Source organism: Crinia signifera, chromosome 4 (genome assembly GCF_055691185.1).
Source record: "Crinia signifera chromosome 4, ASM5569118v1, whole genome shotgun sequence".
NCBI lineage: Eukaryota > Metazoa > Chordata > Amphibia > Anura > Myobatrachidae > Crinia > Crinia signifera.
Genome location: NC_139220.1, coordinates 100,307,067 through 100,325,662, shown reverse-complemented (window position 1 = coordinate 100,325,662; position 18,596 = coordinate 100,307,067). Strand labels below are relative to the sequence as shown.

At 43.6% G+C, this 18,596-nt stretch overlaps 2 pseudogenes; one reads left to right on the top strand and one right to left on the bottom strand.

Annotated features, from left to right (window-relative positions):
• Positions 1–15,182: 15,182 nt before the first annotated feature.
• On the bottom strand, positions 15,183–15,305 carry LOC146076085 (5S ribosomal RNA; annotated as a pseudogene).
• A 2,876-nt stretch (positions 15,306–18,181) lies between these two features.
• Positions 18,182–18,304, top strand: LOC146076084 (5S ribosomal RNA; annotated as a pseudogene).
• Positions 18,305–18,596: the final 292 nt, after the last annotated feature.

Genomic DNA, 18,596 nt, shown 5'->3' with positions numbered 1-18,596 from the left:
CTCAACCTGTATATATATATATATATATATATATATATATATATATATATATATATATATATATATATATATATATATATATATATATATATATATATATATATATATAGGTGCAGATTTCTTCGGCCCTCACGGGGAAGAAAGACGTGGCACTCGGCGGGCTTACTTTGAATGGGTGAAGATTTTAATCCATATTAGGACATAATACAATATGATGGCGTCATGTCAACATTTCAAGGCCGCTTGGCGTTTTCTTCAGGACGTGTACCAAAAAGGTGCATATAGTGCTGTGCTGTGGTGTGCAAACAGAGCATAAGTGCTCTTCTTACCTTAAATAGCAGACTGGTGTACTCGTGTGCGGCATCTCTCCGGCGTCTGGGAACCGCCAACCCAGAAGTGCTGCTGACGTCATTCATCTCCAGCCGGGCCGTCACCTAGCAACAGCCTGACGCTGGTTTGGGTATATCCGTCCGTCAGTGTTGCCAACACTGTTTTACAACGCTGTTTTACATGCGTCTCCAAGCTTCTTCTGGGAGGTGGACTTTTTCCCTTGCCGCTCTGAGATCTGCCTGTGTATTAAGACCAGCGAGAAAACTGGATATAAAAACATGAAAACACTGAGTGCCTAAACCAGGGCTCGACAAACACTGGTCGCCATGGCGACCAGATGTTGCTGTCTGGTGACTAGTTTCTGTGAGAGGTGGTGCCTGCCGCTCCTGCATGCCTAAGCCGCATAGTTGCGGATAGCAGTCACACCTCCTCTCAGGAGCTCCGTCTCCAGCAGCAGGAAGCTGTGGCTGTCCGAGCAGCTCCTTCCACCCTCTTGATAATTTGGCTGGCTGGCCGGCCCCCCTCTCGGCATACCTCGGCGATCCGGACCTCTGAGCCAACCCCCCCTTCCAACCCGCATTGCTCTGTACTCACAAGGGGGTTAGTGCAGGAGCTGGTGTCAGTAACGTCACTGCGCCAGCTCCTGCGCTGTGTGCTGTCACTGCCTATTTGAATCCCGCTCCCCTTCCCACATAGCTTAGCGGAGTGCTGCAAGTGTCAGCGCAGGAGCTGATGTCGGTAGGCGTAGACGATGTGCTGCACCCATGGGAACACCCAGCGCTCCCAATATAATTTGGCAATACTGCGGGTGCAGGGGGCGGGAAGCTGGACATCACCAGATGTCAGCTGCCTGCCCTCTTCCCATACAGGGAGCATACACCAGTGTGTCTTAGATTTGTACGCACCTTAGAAATAAGTTGATGGTTGGCGACCATCAAATGATTTCCTCCCCACCTGCAAGCTGCGAATGGATGTTTATGCAAAACATCCATTCGCACGGCGTGCTAAAGGGGGCCAGCGTTCGTGTGGGTGGCGTTTACACCACGCGCAAAGCTGCAAATTTTGCAGCTTTGCATGTGGACCAGAATAAGGTCCATTTCCCCTACAGAAAACTACTTTACACAGACAGACACCTCACATCCTCCTCCCCTCCCCTTGACACTAATGACAAGAACGACACAGCCCCAACCTCCCCATCCCCCACTCAGGTCTCTCCCCTACACACTGACCACACACATACACACAAATCCCCTCCTCCACACACTAAAACTGACCTCACCATGGTCTCAGCTCACAGCACACGCTCCGGAGTCCACGGGCAGGGAGATCGTCTGGGCTGACAGACACAGTAGCAGCAGCAGCTCATCTATCTCGTCTGGGGCAGGCTCAGTCTGTGAGGAAGCACTGCTATAGCGTTCTCAGCTGTTAGCCTCAGCTGTCAGCTGAGCAGCCAGTGCTCCTCCGTCCTCAACCTCTCCTCTCCCGCGGTTACCACTCCCGGAATGCAATGCGCAGCTTGCAGCAGCATTCTGGGACACGAGGAGGGAAGAGAAGTGCAGCGCTAGTGGTCACCGCACAACTCCCACCACCCAGCACTCTCCTTCAGCCCTCCGCAGCGTAACTGCTCCCCTCAAGCAGCTCCGAATGGCCTGCGCCTGACTCCAGTCCAGTCAGCAATACACGGGAGCCACGCACCCCAAAGTGCCGTGGGAGGAGCTGCCTGCTGCCGCGCAGGCGCAGCAGCCCTCCCGCGGCCATTTTAAGTTTGGGCAAAATGCTGCGGCCGCGGCCGCAAAGCGCTAATCACTGAGATCGCGGTCCGCGGCCCTGCCAGGGGGGGGAGAGCGGCCAGATCTGATCTCTTTTGGGCCGGCCCACCGGGAAGTGGCCCGGTTTCCCGGCAGGCCAATCCGCCCCTGCAAATGGATGTTTTGTGGCATGAACTGTAAATAACACTAAAACCTCCTATCAGTACTCCCCTCAGTCTTTGACATATATTCATTTTAATAAAATGTTGATATATTACTGTCTATGTATATGAGAAACTATCAGTAAAAACAATGTGGTAAAAGTATTCACATTACATCTCTCAATAACAGTGGACACACACTGGAAACGCCCTAATTAGGGATACCTAGGGAACAGGTATTGAACCTCCCTGAATTTGTGAATTTATTTATACAAAGATTGCCCAGCAATCCAGAGTACTGGGGCTGGAGCCGTGGGGTTGAAGTCCTGATTAAACTGGGGTAAATTGAAACACCACTGTTCCTTTTACACACTTGTACCCCCTTAAAAACTTTAAACGGGGGACGAGAGTGTATACTGATAGTAAACAAGAGTCACACATCCACATCTGAATGCGATCTCTCCACAGAGGCTGATACTGATATGCAGTCTAAAAAAGCAGCATATGGCAACAGATACTGGCTTAGATAGTGTGTGATTCAGACACACCACCACTCGCTGACATCTCCATTGCCTTATATGAGCACTGACCCTAAATAGAACTTTCTTAAAGAGAGGGTATAAAGTGACCAACTGCTAGAGGACTATTTGAATAAGACAGTGACAATAATAGTGATACTATTTATTTCATTTTAGTCCTCTGCAGTAAAGCGGATACACACTATAAGACGCCCCGACCAATTCATACAGGGGAACTAACAATGGGGTTCACCATAAGAGGATAATATCCCCTTTTTAAAGTTTCCTACTTTCTATGTACCTCCTATGGTCAATGTTTTTATATGTCGCAGTTCTTTAAATGAAAATTATTAAAAGTTACATTTTATGATTGTTTTTTCTTTAAATATCCTGAGTCTGCCACAACAAATGACAGTCTTTTCTTTCTCTTGTATTCATGATCCTGAAATCCATAAGAGCTAATTAGTTTGCAAAGAGATGTAGTATATAAATGGCATTTTGGTGTCATCCCCTGGAAGGGTGAGACCCATTTGTGGCCTACACCCCCTTGTGATGCAGAAGTCTGCATTAGACCCTTAAAATGCTCCTTTGTTAAGTGCAAGTGGCTGCATTTTGTGGTCTAGATGCACATGTGTGTACCCATTTTATGGAAATGTACATAAGGATTTTTCTAAATCTATGCCCCTAAAACCTAAATGCACATTCCACTCGGCATTGCGCATTAGAGCTATATGCAGGGCCATATTTCCCACAATGCAACCAAGGCAGGTTTTCAAAAACCTCTGTAGCCCCCACAAAATCTGTTCACAGAAGTGCAATGCATGTCCTTCCTTTGAACATCACTTTGTTTCCCTGTGGTCTCTCTCTGTTCCACCCTCTCACTCAGGCGTGGCTCATGTCAGCCCCTGTAAGCAGCAATACCTCATAGGCTCTCCAAGCTGCCAGTCAGCACACTCAGCAAGCTGGTTCCCTCACACTGCTCAGCCAGTCACATCAAAGTCAGTGCTTCAATGCTGTGTTACTTTTCTCTGGTGCTTGGATGTCACATTCCACTCGGATGTCTCACATGGATGTCTTCTCACATGTCATATTATGAACATACCAGTAATCTTTTTCTTACTCTTGGTTTGTTTTTTGACTGCAGCATGGTATAAATTAGCTCCTTTGTAGCATTTTGCAATGTTGCTAGTATTATGTATTGTTAAATTAGATATATTACATTGTTATTATGGTACTGTACATTTTGCTAGTGTTTGTGGTGCTACTGTATATTTCTATTCATGAAATAAAGTGATATCATTGATGCTTTGATATATAACCCAGGGTTATAACCTCTGTCACATGTGTCACTGGAATATTAATTTAACTGTCTAAAATAAGTTTATGCCTTTATATAGTAGAGAGGTGACAAGTGAGGTTACTGGGGAAATATATGAAAGGTGGAAAACACAGAAAGTGCTTTGCAGCCCAGAACAACCAGATTGTCATTTTGTAGATACCTGTACAGCAAACTTGTAATTGGTTGCAATGGCTCATCCCATGTCTTTTTTTTTTACTTTTCTTTTACAGATTACTTCATTCTGGCTCAGCCCCAGTACTTGATGCCACCATTCATAATTAGCAGCAAGATGTGCCAGTTTTGCCAACCTCTTTAAATGTCTGCTAGAAATTTTAACAGAATAAGCTAGTATTATATGGCTTACATCCGTCTGCTCCAGTTTTCATATCCGCAAAAGAGCCTAAACAGTTTACAGTAGTTACATGCCTGTCCACTGACATAGAAGTTATTGGTTATCACAGTACAGTGGTCAAGAGTCATTTTTGAAAGAGGGTAAAAACCGGAAACATAGTAAATGCATTGAAAAAGACAGAAACCTTGTATAGTGTATTAGAAAAGCCGTAATTCATAGTAAATGCATTGGAAAAGCAGGAAAACATATACAATTTATTAGTAAAACCATAAATAATAGTAAAGTGTATGAGAAAAGTTGGAAATCATATTAAATGTATCTAAAAAAGCCAATTAAATATTATTTGGGGATTTCTCTGACGTTATGATTCCCTCTTCCATGAGAATTTCCCATCTCTATTTTCTAGAATGCAGACCAATCTGAATCGACTTTTTATTTGTGGCTGTGTAGGATCATCGTTAAGATGAATATAATTCCAAAATGCCTCTATCTCTTTCAGAACCTCCCAATAACTGTTCCTGCTTCCTTCCTTTATAATATTGAAAAAGCGCGAAACCACTTTAATTGGAACCGTAGACACCCATATATTTCAGCCAATAACTTGAGGAGGACAGTCTCAGGAGGCAGTATATCCTGATATCAAACTTTACTATCTGCCTTCTCATTTTTCCTAAATTGCTGCTTCCTACACCCCCCTGGATCTACTTCCTGGGTGAAATTGAATCAGTCTCTGTTAATCTTCCTAACCCCTCTTGCCCCCTATGCACCGTCCCCCGGCATCTACATTGCTCCGTACTATTAAATTTAACACCAAACTACTCTCCTCAGTTGAAATTTAGCTCCCCGATGTCTCCCCTGACTCCTATTTGGCATAATCCTCTGTTCTTTCCTGGATCTTCCACCACAAGGTTCTGTAATTGGATTAAGGCTGGACTTAAATTCGCTGCTGATTTTTCTGACCAGGATCAATCTATCTGCTGTCTCTGACAACATTATAACAGAAATACCCATCCCAGATACTTAACCCTTTCAAATTCCTTAAAATTTGCCATTTTTCTGCTCCTTACCTTCCCTCCCTGTCCTCCAATGTATGTAGGCATTCCCTTTAATCTAGGGGTTTGATCTCCCAGATTTACACCCTCCTTCTTGATTATAACCTCCCCTCTGTAAGACCCCATTAAATTGCTTGGGAGCAAGATCTGATTCCTCCTCCAGATGATGAAGCTTGGGATGACGGGGCTGGCAGGGCCGTGGCTGCACGGGTTTGATGATCCATACATGGTGGACCTGTCTGAATATTGACCCCTTCTGGGACTGAATTCTTTACTAGGGACATCGGTACTGAAAGATCCCTGGATATTTTTGTTATCCCCCTGGCCCTCAGTAAAATTTCAAAAACATTGGCTGCACACATTTAGGTGGCAGAGAAAAATTTGCTTGAAATTGGAATCAGAGCTCTCCTCCTGTTCTCCCTGCACTTAAGACCCAGATTTGGCATGTTGCAATGGAGGAATTAACTTATTATTTTCATAATTTTGGACATGTTTTCACCCAGGTATAGGCATCCTGGCTGCTTGCCAAGTGTAGACCCTCGTCTCCTTCTTCCTGAATGTTATTTTTAGCCATAGAGCCATGGGTGGTATCTAATGATTTTTCTTTATTTCTCTGATCCAACCTGCATGTTGCTGCTTTATTTTTTCGGATGCTTATTGTAGGTTTACCCTTCCAATACTGCTTTGTTTTCCTCTCCCTTCATTTTCTTCCCCTTTCCCCCATACTTTCCTCCACCAGCCATTAGCCACCTGTCTTTTATTGTTTTTCTGTTACTTGCGGATATATTTAAGGACAATTTGTTTCTAGTTGGCTTTTATGGCTCTATGATATCTTTGTTTGTTTCTCTATTGGTTGACCATTCTAAAATAAAATGATAAAAAATAAAGAAAAGCCCCAAATCCTAGTAAATGCATTAAAATATGGGATGCGGTTTATATGCCGGCGATCAAAATACAGTCCAAAGCAACCTGAGACCCGGCTTCATTCTGCTGATGGCTTGCTGAGGGGAGTTGGGATGTTGGCATCAGGATAAAGATGCCCGGCATCCCGATTGTAGGTGTAGCGGGATGCACTTGTATCTTGCAAGGGGGGGGGAGATACAAATAGCTGTGTCAGGATCCGCCATAAACAACATGAATAAATTGGCACAATATACAGTATGAAGGAGGTTTAGGATACAGTAAACTACTACATTTAGCTCTACCTGCAGGGTGACGCAGAATCTGCAACACAACCCTGCGACATATATTCTATTAGGTAATGTATATCTGTGTCACGGCATGCTGGGATGTGTAGTTCTACAACAGCTAGAGTGCCATGAGTTTGACATCATTAGTGTCACATTAGATTATGTGCCACCCTGCGGGTAGAGCTTAATATAGTAAAGAATGTAACAATTTATTTATGTTGTTTATGGCAAATTTGTCAGTGCATCTGCTATGTTTTCCGGCTGTATTTACTTTTATTTACGGTTTTTCTAATATACTTTACTTGGTTAAGGCTCTTTCAATTCATTTAATAGGATTTCTGGCTTTTGTAATAAACTACATGATTTCTGGCTTTTTCAATGTATTTACTATGATTTCCGGCTCTTTTAATGCATTTACTATGTTTCCGGATTTTAGCAGCTATTTTTTATTAAAAAATTTAAATGTGATGCTGTTTCAGCTGGTTATACTGTACTTGTAGTACTGTAGATTTTGTTCTGTGGAAATCTACATAATTGACAGTGACAAGCCCCGCATGCTGGGACTTGTGGTTCTCCAAGTCCCAGCATGCGGGGGAGGTTTACTGGGACTCATAGTTCCACAGTATTAAACAATCGTTACTGTATTCTATTTTTTTACACAGAATCATCACGGTGACCACCGCTCCAGGGTCACCAGGGACAGCACCAGGCTTCAGCCTGGTCAGGTTATTGGGGGGGTCCCCACTCCCCCGGGACCCCTGGCCAGGCTGACTGGTCGGTAGGGTTAATGCTTTGGCATGTATAAAAAGTCTCCCCCCGGCTGTGGCATTACCCTGCTGGCTGGTATGGCCTGGGGCTGGTTCTTAAAATACGGGGGGACCCCTAGTCATTTTGTCCCCCGTATTTTGGGAACCAGCCCCGGGCCTGGAGCCTGGGGCTGGTTGTAAAAAATCGGGGAACCCCTATTTGCCGGGTTTCCTAATTTTTTATTACCAGCTCCGGCTCTTTTAGCCTGGTGCTGGTTACGGCCGTGGGGGGGACCCCACACCGATTTATTTTTCTATTTTTTTTTTTACACCTTGCAGCCTGCACAGATCTGACTGATCCGTGCAGACTGCCTGAACGAATTCGGATAAGCGGCCGTATATACGGCCATTAATACGAATTAATACGACATCGGAGGGTTACAAGGATCCGGTATGTAATGCCGGCGGTCGGAATCCCGGCGGTCAGAATCCCGACACTGGAATCCCGACCGCCGAAATCCCGACATGGGGGGGACGTGGAGCGCCCCCCCTTGCGGGCTCGCTGCGCTCGCCACGCATGTATTCGTATTCTTAGTAAATTTCCCCCTATACTCCTATTTTTAACATGAAAACAACGTACTTTACTCATTTACTAACAATTCGTATTTGTCAAAAATACGAATATGAATCGTAAACGCATACGAAGCGTAAAAAAATACACCCAAAAAATACACCTCGAATTGGAAGTGTATTACACATCTTAGAATTATAAACATGAGGAAAAAATCAGAAAATAACCCCCAGATGATCAGAAATCACAAATGTGTGACTTATAAAAGGCCACTAAGCACACATACACACTTCTCAGCTTCAAACAATGGCACAAGGTTTGCATTCACTTACAGACCATTTCAGTGTGGGCTATGAGATACCTGGGCCGAGATTTAATGGAATGTGGGAAAAAATAGCATTTTCCGAAATTGCCCCATATCGCACTTTTGTAAATTGCATTTTTTCTCGCCAATTTGCATATTTAATGATATGTAAATTTGTGGCAAAAGTGTGCATGAAATTGTGCGATTATTAGTCTTGAAAATGTGCGAATTTGAGGACATGTGGGATTTTGTTAAAAAAAGGGGTACTTGTGTATTATAGCGGCGCCCATCGCATACGATGGTATGCGATGCGATGCGATGCGATATCGCGCGATGTTGTACAATGGCATACAATTTTTAAATTGTATGCCATTGTATATGGCATACAATGCCATACAATGCGATGAAAAATTGTATAAGCACCCTAATGGGTGCTTACAATGCTAAATGCACCCTAATGGGTGCTTACAATGTTGAAAAAAGTGTGGCGAGCGCAGCGAGCCACCGTGGCTGAAGCGTGGCGAGCGGAGCGAGCCCCGCGTGGGTCTGCGCATAACTTCACAGGTATACGCGCCCCTCGCGTATACCTTGCGGGGCTCGCCACGCTTCGGGCTCGGTGGCTCGCTGCGCTCGCCACACTATATAGAATCAGCTCCACGCCGACATGGATAGTGGGGGTATGAAAAGGTCGTAGGACGCGTACAGCCGCCCCTCGCGGGCTCGCTGCGCTTGCCACGCTTCGGGTTCACGTTTATAGTGGGGGGTGGCGTGGGGGTGCATTTTACATTGTAAGCACCCATTATGGTGCTTAAAACCACCCATTAGGGTGCTTGTACAATTTTTTATCGAATAGTGGTGTAAAATCGCGTCGCATCGCATCGCATGCTATCGGGTGTATGGCATGTATGGCATGCGATGCGATGCAATAAAAACATTGCACGACCAATATCGGGGGCGCCGCTATAATACACAAGTACCAAAAAAGGTTATAAAGAAAAATGGGGTATAGTCCCCCTGCTGAGCATAACCAGCCCCGGGCTCAATGAGCTGTACCTGGTTCCAAAAATACTGGGGACAAAAAGTGTAGGGGTTCCCCATATTTTGGGAACCATGCACTGCCCTGGGGCTGGTTTTAAAAAATCAGTAGAGCCCTATTTAAATGGTTTTCTGATTTTTTTAAAACAGGCCCGGCTCTTTTTTGCCTGGGGCTGGTTATGCCCGTGGAGGAGACCCCACGCTGTTCATTATTTATCTATTTTTAAAACATTTTTACACTGCAGCCTGCACGGATCTGACTGATCCATGCAGGCTAAAACCAATACGATTATAATAAAAGTTCCAATTTAATGAATTTTCACATGAAATAAAAAATATAATTTCTCTTTCAATGGTCCTGGTGACACAGCTTCACATTGGGATGTAGGAGGGTCCGCAGGAGCCAGGCACCTATACCAAAGCTTTTGAGAGGTAGGCTCCTCCCACCGCATCCCAGAATCCTCAGTTTTGTTTAGGTGCCCACTGGAGTGGGTGCTATACTGAAGAGGCTGCTGCGCAGCCGAAGATTAGAGATAGATAGGTGTTTTTTATTTTATTAATTTTACACTTATTAGGTAGGATACAGTGTGAGGATTCTCATAGAATCCTCACACTGCCAGCGCAGCAGGTACTGACAGAAGCGCGTCCTATCAGTATACCTGCGCACAGAGCAGACACTGTCTGGTCTGTCTGTGCGGCGCTGACAACTTCTTTTAAGAAGTTTCCTGGGCTCCGGAGCGTTCCTGAACCGGCTTCACGCAGGTGGGGATCATGGGGGATGGGCGCTCCGTGATGGCGACGGTCATTTTATGCGGAGCTTGCAAGCTGAGCTCCTTATTGAAAAGGACAGCAGCTTGTTACAGGAAGATTCCAAGTGGTCCCCAGACGAAGGGGAGATACTAGGAATAGGAAATCCAACAGTGGGAGCTGACTGAGGGTAGTTGGCGCCAAATCGCTACAGACCCTGCAGCAGCAGGGACAATTGGTCTCTTCCCTCACTCTGCTTGGCGCCGTTTTGGGAGACGCTGCTGCGGAGCTGAAACGCTGTTTCTTGCTGAGTGACTGGATTTCCTGGGCATCGCTACCCCATTCTTCTAAAGGAGAATTCCAGAGCTTCAGACAAGATAAGTGCTGTTGTACATTAACTCTGTATAAAACGCCTGTCATTTTGCACTGTGTGAAATTACAATAGCATGTCAGAGCAACAGTCTGTAGCTTTGGGGGAGGGAGCCCCACTTGCATTGAGCGTGTGCAGAGGTTGTGCACTTCAAATTTCCCCTGAACAGATGGCCAAGGGGGAATTGTGCCCGGCTTGCACAGTAGTGAGACCCATGGGCAGTGTACCCCAGAGGGTAGAGCAAGCAGAACCTGCGTGGGCCAGTGCCCTAGGCAGGTCGGTGAATGCCTTAGTGCAGTTGTTGGACAGGCAGAGAGATGTTTTGGTGGCTTCCCCTAAACCTATGTCATCCTCTCAGCAGTCCTCAAGCTCCTTGCCTTTGACCCAAGCAGACCCTGGCCTGTTGCAGGTGATGCAGGATACTGCAAAGGGGATTAGCAGGTTTAATGAACTGCTGGATAAGTATGATAATGATGCTGAGGGGACCTCTAAAAGGTCTTACCCGGTACCTGTATTGACTGTGGAGTCAGGAGAGGAAGGAGAATGTACATCAGACATGCCCTGGGATCAGGGTGATGATTCTGTGGATTCCTCAGCCCCAGGGGTAGAGGATTTGATTGCTGCAGTTAAGTAGGCTTTGAATTTGTCGGAGGGAGACAAAACTCCTGTCAGAGGAGTGTTTAAGAGACAGCGCAGAGAGGCTGTTACCTTCCCAGCTGATGAAGGGTTAAAGGATATCTTAGAAGGGGCTTGGAAAACGCCCGACAAAAAGGCTGCAGATGCCAAAGAGGTTTTTAAGCCTTTATCCTATGCCAGAGGATCATGCAGATCTCTGGGAAAAAGTGCCGGCAGTAGATGCTTCGGTAGCAAGACTTTCTAAAGCAACTGTACTACCGGTCCAAGGGGGCGCTGCCTTCAAGGACCCCGTGGACAAGAAGCTTGAGGGAAACCTTAAAGCTATTTATGAGGGGGTGGGGTTTACACTCAGGCCCCTTATAGCGTCAGCCTGGGTCTCAAAGGCCATGATTGCTTGGGCTAGTGATTTGTGCACCATATTGCATGCTGACCCGGGTGTGCTGTTGCTGGCTGAAAGGATGAAAGCTGCTGCTGAATATGTACTTGAGGCAGAGGAAGAAGCCTTAAAGATGGCTTCTAAAGTGTCCACTGTTTCCATCAATACCAGAAGAGTCCTGTGGCTCAAGGCATGGGAGGCAGATTCTGAATCCAAAAAGGCCTTAGAGGTGTTGGCTTTTAAAGGCAAACTGCTGTTTGGGTCTGAACTAGAGGAGATTATTAAGCAGGCCACGGGATGCAAAATTATATTTCTGCCCGCTCCCTCGGCAAAGCAATCCTCCAAGTTTTCAGCATTCCGGCCGTCCTTTCGGCCCTCCCCTAGAGGGTGTGCGTCCTTTCGAGGACAGTCATTCAGGGGAAAGTTCCAGTCATCTAAGGGAAAGGCCCCAAAATCCAGATTCGGTTCTTTTCATAAGAAACCAAACACCAAAAGCGACGATAAGTCCTCAGCATGACTGCCTGGGGAGTCCTCCATCTGTAATCAAGGTGGGGGGTCTTCTTTTATGGTTCAGGGAAGCTTGGGCAAAGTTGGACATGGACCCTTGGGTATTGGGCATTGTTTCAGAGGGATACAAAATTCCTTTCAAAGGCCTTTCTCCGAGAAGGTTCTTGACAACACCACTCCCAAAGGAGTCGCGTCTCCGATCGGCCCTGTCTCTCCTAGAAAAAGGGGTGGTGATTCCGGTCCCGCGGGAGGATTGGAGGAAAGGCTTTTACTCCATTCTGTTTTTAATGCCCAAGTCAGACGGTACATTCAGACCAATCCTGAACTTAAAATCTTTAAATCTCCATTTGTGGGTGGATCACTTCAAAATGGAGTCTCTACGGTCCGTGCTTCTCAGTCTGGACCAGGGAGAATTTTTGGCATCCATGGACATACAGGATGCATATCTGCATGTCCCAATTCACCCAGAGCACCAGACGCTCTTGAGGTTTGCCATAGGGGACAGGCATTTTCAATTCCAAGCGTTACCCTTTGGTCTGGCTACGGCTCCAAGGGTTTTCACCAAGATCATGTCAGTCATGGCGGCTGTCCTCAGACTGAGGGGTATCATTGTGATACCGTATTTGGACGATCTGCTGTTCAAAGCAGACTCAGCAGAGACATTGCAGAGACACCTAGCAGACGCTATTCAATTTTTGCAAAGTCACGGTTGGCTTTTAAATTTGCAAAAGTCTCACCTAACCCCATCTCAGAGGATCCAGTTTTTGGGAGTGATCCTGGATACTCATTTACATCGAGTATTTCTACCGGAGACAAAAGCAAAGGATATGTCTCGTTTGGTGAGATCAATGCTGGAGACTCCAAATCCCTCGGTTTGGATGTGCCTAAAGTTGTTGGGCAAAATGGTAGCGACTTTCGAGATGCTATCATTTGCCAGGTTCCATTCTCGGACTTTCCAATGGAACATTCTGACATCTTGGTCGGGAAACACACAGACCATGAAGACAGAAAAGCTGAAGTTGATGTTAGAGACCAGGTCTTCTCTACAATGGTGGAAAGATGTGGATTCCCTTCAATGGGGTCGGTCTCTTCAGTCGTGGGACTGGCTGGTAGTCACTACCGATGCCAGTCTCAGGGGCTGGGGAACAGTGGTTTTGGACCTGAGGCTTTAGGGTCTATGGACTGTGGAGGAGACAGCCCTGCCAATAAACCTACTGGAGCTCAGGGCTGTTTGGAAGGCATTATCCCTGGCGGAGGACAGACTAAGGGGTCTCCCCATAAAGGTCCAGTCGGACAACGCCACGACTGTAGCGTACCTGAACCATCAGGGAGGTACACGCAGCAAGTTGGCTATGCGGGAGGTATCCCGGATTTTTAATTGGGCGGAGCAGAAAGTGCCGACCCTATCGGCTATATTCATCCCTGGGGTGAAGAATGTCGAGGCCGATTTCTTGAGCAGGAAGGAACTGCTAGACGGGGAATGGATGCTGAATCCACAAGTGTTCCATCAGATTACAGCTCGATGGGGGACACCGGCAGGGGCAAACGCAGGATTTTCAGAAGGGGGTTTCCAGAGGGGCGGAGGAAAGCACGGAGATGGACTCTTAGGTGACCCAGTATATGCCGGGTCAGTTAAAGTATTATAGATAGACCAAATGTATATAAATAATATATATATATATATATATATATATATATATATATATATATATGTAAACAAGAGGATGTGTAGCGCCACTTGTGAAAACCTCAGTCCAGATACCAGGTAAATCAGGCAATATCCCCCTTCTAATTCTGGGGTGTCAGCCAATCTTCAATAATAAAAGTAATGGTAGGTTACTTTAGGAAAAATGTGGGTTCAATAAATGAAGATGCGGCGACTATTGCTCTGGAGTAGTCAATGCTGAGTGTGCTGGTCCGCACAGTAACAAACCATAAAAAAGTTCTTTAAAAGTGGATTTAGAATACGGTATATACTTCTTTATAGGTAAAAAATATCAAAAGGTAGGTATAAAAAATAAATATATTTATTTAAACAAGGTGGAGAAAAATAATCTCAATAAAAAACAGACAATTTAATAATTACTTTTTTAAAAAACGTTCTATACTAAAAAATTATTAGAAACAATAATAAGGTGCAAAAAAGAGAAAGGAGGGTAGCTTATCTTTAGATAGATGAGGCAGGAGGGCTATGGAGTCCCAACGCGTTTCGTCCTTCAGACTTTATCAAGGGATGCAAGTAGACTGAGGCCAGACCTATATTTATACTGGTATAGCTTCTGTTTCTGTAGTGACATCACTTCCTGTCACTTAGTATTACTATCTAAATATCAGGGTAAATATTCATTATAATTAGATCTCCTATAACTTGCGCTATAGTGCGCTATATTGGCATTAACATATGTGCATGGATAACAAATAATTTACAAACAATAGCAGATACGAGTTAATTGGATGTGTGAGCGGTACTTCCGCCACACATCCGGTGTCCGATTAGCGCTACTGCGCATGCGTCCGCATCTAGTCAGTTCAGATGCCGGCTTTTAGTATTGAAGTGTCCTCGCGCCACTGCGCATGTGTCCGTCTCTTTCATGAGATATAATGTTCCGTTTCTCTAGTGGACGAAAAGTTGTCCTGAGGCTGTGCATACGAGTATCTCTTCCATATGTTTCTCATAGCGGCGGCCATTTTTATGAGGACTGTTATTCATTTATAGATGCAGGAGTTGCGGTGGCCATTTTGTGAGAGATTTTCCTTATGGAAAAATAGAGTGGAATAGAGAAAAAAACGTAAATAGACTGTAAATGACAACTGCATTCAATTGAGTTCAAGTATCGTGGTTCATTGACATATTTAAGGTGACTAAAAGTGTTCAACATAAACACTTATAGACTTTATATGTGATAATAAGGTGATTAGTGCAGAAAGTGATTAGTGCTAATTATAAGTAGCTTATTTATTAATATACAGCATAGTGATGTGCCTATAAATAAATACATAATACAAGGGTATCATAATAAAATACATTCATTTATTAGGTGAACAGTGTCTAGACAATATTTTACATATAAATATTAAAATATGGGTAAGTTAATAATTTATTAGTGTAATTATAATTACTAAAATTATTAAAATTATTAACCCTCCCTTCGATATCACAATGGTGTTTAGATATGACATTGACCCATGTTCACAAACGTAGTCTACAGCACTGAATTTTCCCGGGAGGTCTCCCATCCCCGTACTTGTCCAGCCCAACACTGCTTAGCTTCCAAGATCGGACGAGATTGGGCGTATACCAGTAATGTGGTTTGACTGTAGAAGTGTGAACCGGTCCGATGTATAGTGGTCCAGATTAGTGATTCGATAGGGAGGGTGTTCTAAAGTGATCGTGCCTAAGGTGATAATAAATAGCTGGTGGTGAAGAATAAATGGTGTATAGAAGATATGACCTTATAAAAACGGGGCAATTTCGTAACTCTCATTAAAACCGTCTGGATGCATGGTTTTAAGCTCAAATATCCAGAACATCTCTCTTTGCGATAGTTTATTAGCTAGGTCACCTCCTCTGGGGCCTAGTCTCACATGTTCAATTGCCTTGAAGGTGAGTCCTTCAGGGTTAGCGTCATGATGCGTTAGAAAATGTTTGTAAATATTATGTGTGTCCACTTTGTTTTTAATGTTTCTGCTGTGTTCTTGTATACGTAGTTTCAAGATCCGCTTGGTTTTACCCACGTATTTTAGGTTGCACGGACATTCTAGCAGATAGATCACTGAAGAAGTATTGCAGTTGGTGAAGTCTTTGATTTTGTAATCCTTGCTGTTATCAGAGTTTGTGAAGCTTTTCCTGTTCGGATGTACATGTTTGCAAATATTGCATTTGCCGCACTTGTATGCACCTTTGCACTTTGGTCCTGACGGGTTCTGATTATCATTTGAAGTTAAAAGGCTGGGTGCCAGGATGTCTTTCAGGTTTCTGGATTTTTTGAAAATTAATGCAGGTCGTTGGGGGAGAATGTCTTTGAGTATGGGATCCATTAGGAGGATGTTCCAATGGTCGTTCAATGATTTCCTGATTTTTGGTTCGTGTTGGCTGAAGGTCGTAATGAATGCTGTAGAATTGTTTTTATCCTCTTTTGTTTTATACTGTAGGAGTTCCTCTCTGTTAGTATTCTGAATTCTGGATGTCGCTTGTTGTAGAATATTTTGAGGGTACTCTTTCTCCTCGAATCTTTTCTTATAAATTTCCAGTTGTTTTGCACACTCATCCTCCTTGCTGCAATTCCTCTTGATCCTGTGGAACTGAGAGTAGGGAATGTTTTCTTTCCATTTGCGTTGATGGTTACTTTTATAGTGTAAATAACTGTTTGTGTCCACTGTTTTGACAAAATTGAGTGTGTTTATGGAATCGTTTTCCCCTTGCAGTATGAGGTCCAGAAATTCGATTTGGTTCTTATTGAAATTAGACGTAAATTTCAGATTCAGTTGGTTTCCTCCTATGTATTTCAGAAAATCACCAAACAATTCCTCCGTACCTTCCCAAATAATTAAAATGTCATCAATATAACGTTTATAAAATTTGATATTATTTTTAAAAACGTGATCAGTGTAGATAAAACGTCTCTCCCAGCTTCCCATAAAAAGATTCGCAAAGCTGGGGGCAAAGGTCGTCCCCATTGCGGTCCCGCATTTTTGTAAAAAGAACTGATCCAGAAATTTAAAATAGTTGTGACTTAAAATGAACTTCATTGCATCACATATAAACGTTTTGTGGTTCGGGTCCAGTTCGATATCTTCTTCCAGAAATTCTTTACATGCGTTAATCCCCATCTCATGTTCGATACATGTATAAAGGGACTGGACATCGATGGTTGCCCAGTTGAAGGAGTTGTCCCATTTAAGATCTTTTAAAAGGTTTAAAAAAGGAAAACGCTACAGACACTTGAGGAAATAATTAAAATTGATGACATTTTAATTATTTGGGAAGGTACGGAGGAATTGTTTGGTGATTTTCTGAAATACATAGGAGGAAACCAACTGAATCTGAAATTTACGTCTAATTTCAATAAGAACCAAATCGAATTTCTGGACCTCATACTGCAAGGGGAAAACGATTCCATAAACACACTCAATTTTGTCAAAACAGTGGACACAAACAGTTATTTACACTATAAAAGTAACCATCAACGCAAATGGAAAGAAAACATTCCCTACTCTCAGTTCCACAGGATCAAGAGGAATTGCAGCAAGGAGGATGAGTGTGCAAAACAACTGGAAATTTATAAGAAAAGATTCGAGGAGAAAGAGTACCCTCAAAATATTCTACAACAAGCGACATCCAGAATTCAGAATACTAACAGAGAGGAACTCCTACAGTATAAAACAAAAGAGGATAAAAACAATTCTACAGCATTCATTACGACCTTCAGCCAACACGAACCAAAAATCAGGAAATCATTGAACGACCATTGGAACATCCTCCTAATGGATCCCATACTCAAAGACATTCTCCCCCAACGACCTGCATTAATTTTCAAAAAATCCAGAAACCTGAAAGACATCCTGGCACCCAGCCTTTTAACTTCAAATGATAATCAGAACCCGTCAGGACCAAAGTGCAAAGGTGCATACAAGTGCGGCAAATGCAATATTTGCAAACATGTACATCCGAACAGGAAAAGCTTCACAAACTCTGATAACAGCAAGGATTACAAAATCAAAGACTTCACCAACTGCAATACTTCTTCAGTGATCTATCTGCTAGAATGTCCGTGCAACCTAAAATACGTGGGTAAAACCAAGCGGATCTTGAAACTACGTATACAAGAACACAGCAGAAACATTAAAAACAAAGTGGACACACATAATATTTACAAACATTTTCTAACGCATCATGACGCTAACCCTGAAGGACTCACCTTCAAGGCAATTGAACATGTGAGACTAGGCCCCAGAGGAGGTGACCTAGCTAATAAACTATCGCAAAGAGAGATGTTCTGGATATTTGAGCTTAAAACCATGCATCCAGACGGTTTTAATGAGAGTTACGAAATTGCCCCGTTTTTATAAGGTCATATCTTCTATACACCATTTATTCTTCACCACCAGCTATTTATTATCACCTTAGGCACGATCACTTTAGAACACCCTCCCTATCGAATCACTAATCTGGACCACTATACATCGGACCGGTTCACACTTCTACAGTCAAACCACATTACTGGTATACGCCCAATCTCGTCCGATCTTGGAAGCTAAGCAGTGTTGGGCTGGACAAGTACGGGGATGGGAGACCTCCCGGGAAAATTCAGTGCTGTAGACTACGTTTGTGAACATGGGTCAATGTCATATCTAAACACCATTGTGATATCGAAGGGAGGGTTAATAATTTTAATAATTTTAGTAATTATAATTACACTAATAAATTATTAACTTACCCATATTTTAATATTTATATGTAAAATATTGTCTAGACACTGTTCACCTAATAAATGAATGTATTTTATTATGATACCCTTGTATTATGTATTTATTTATAGGCACATCACTATGCTGTATATTAATAAATAAGCTACTTATAATTAGCACTAATCACTTTCTGCACTAATCACCTT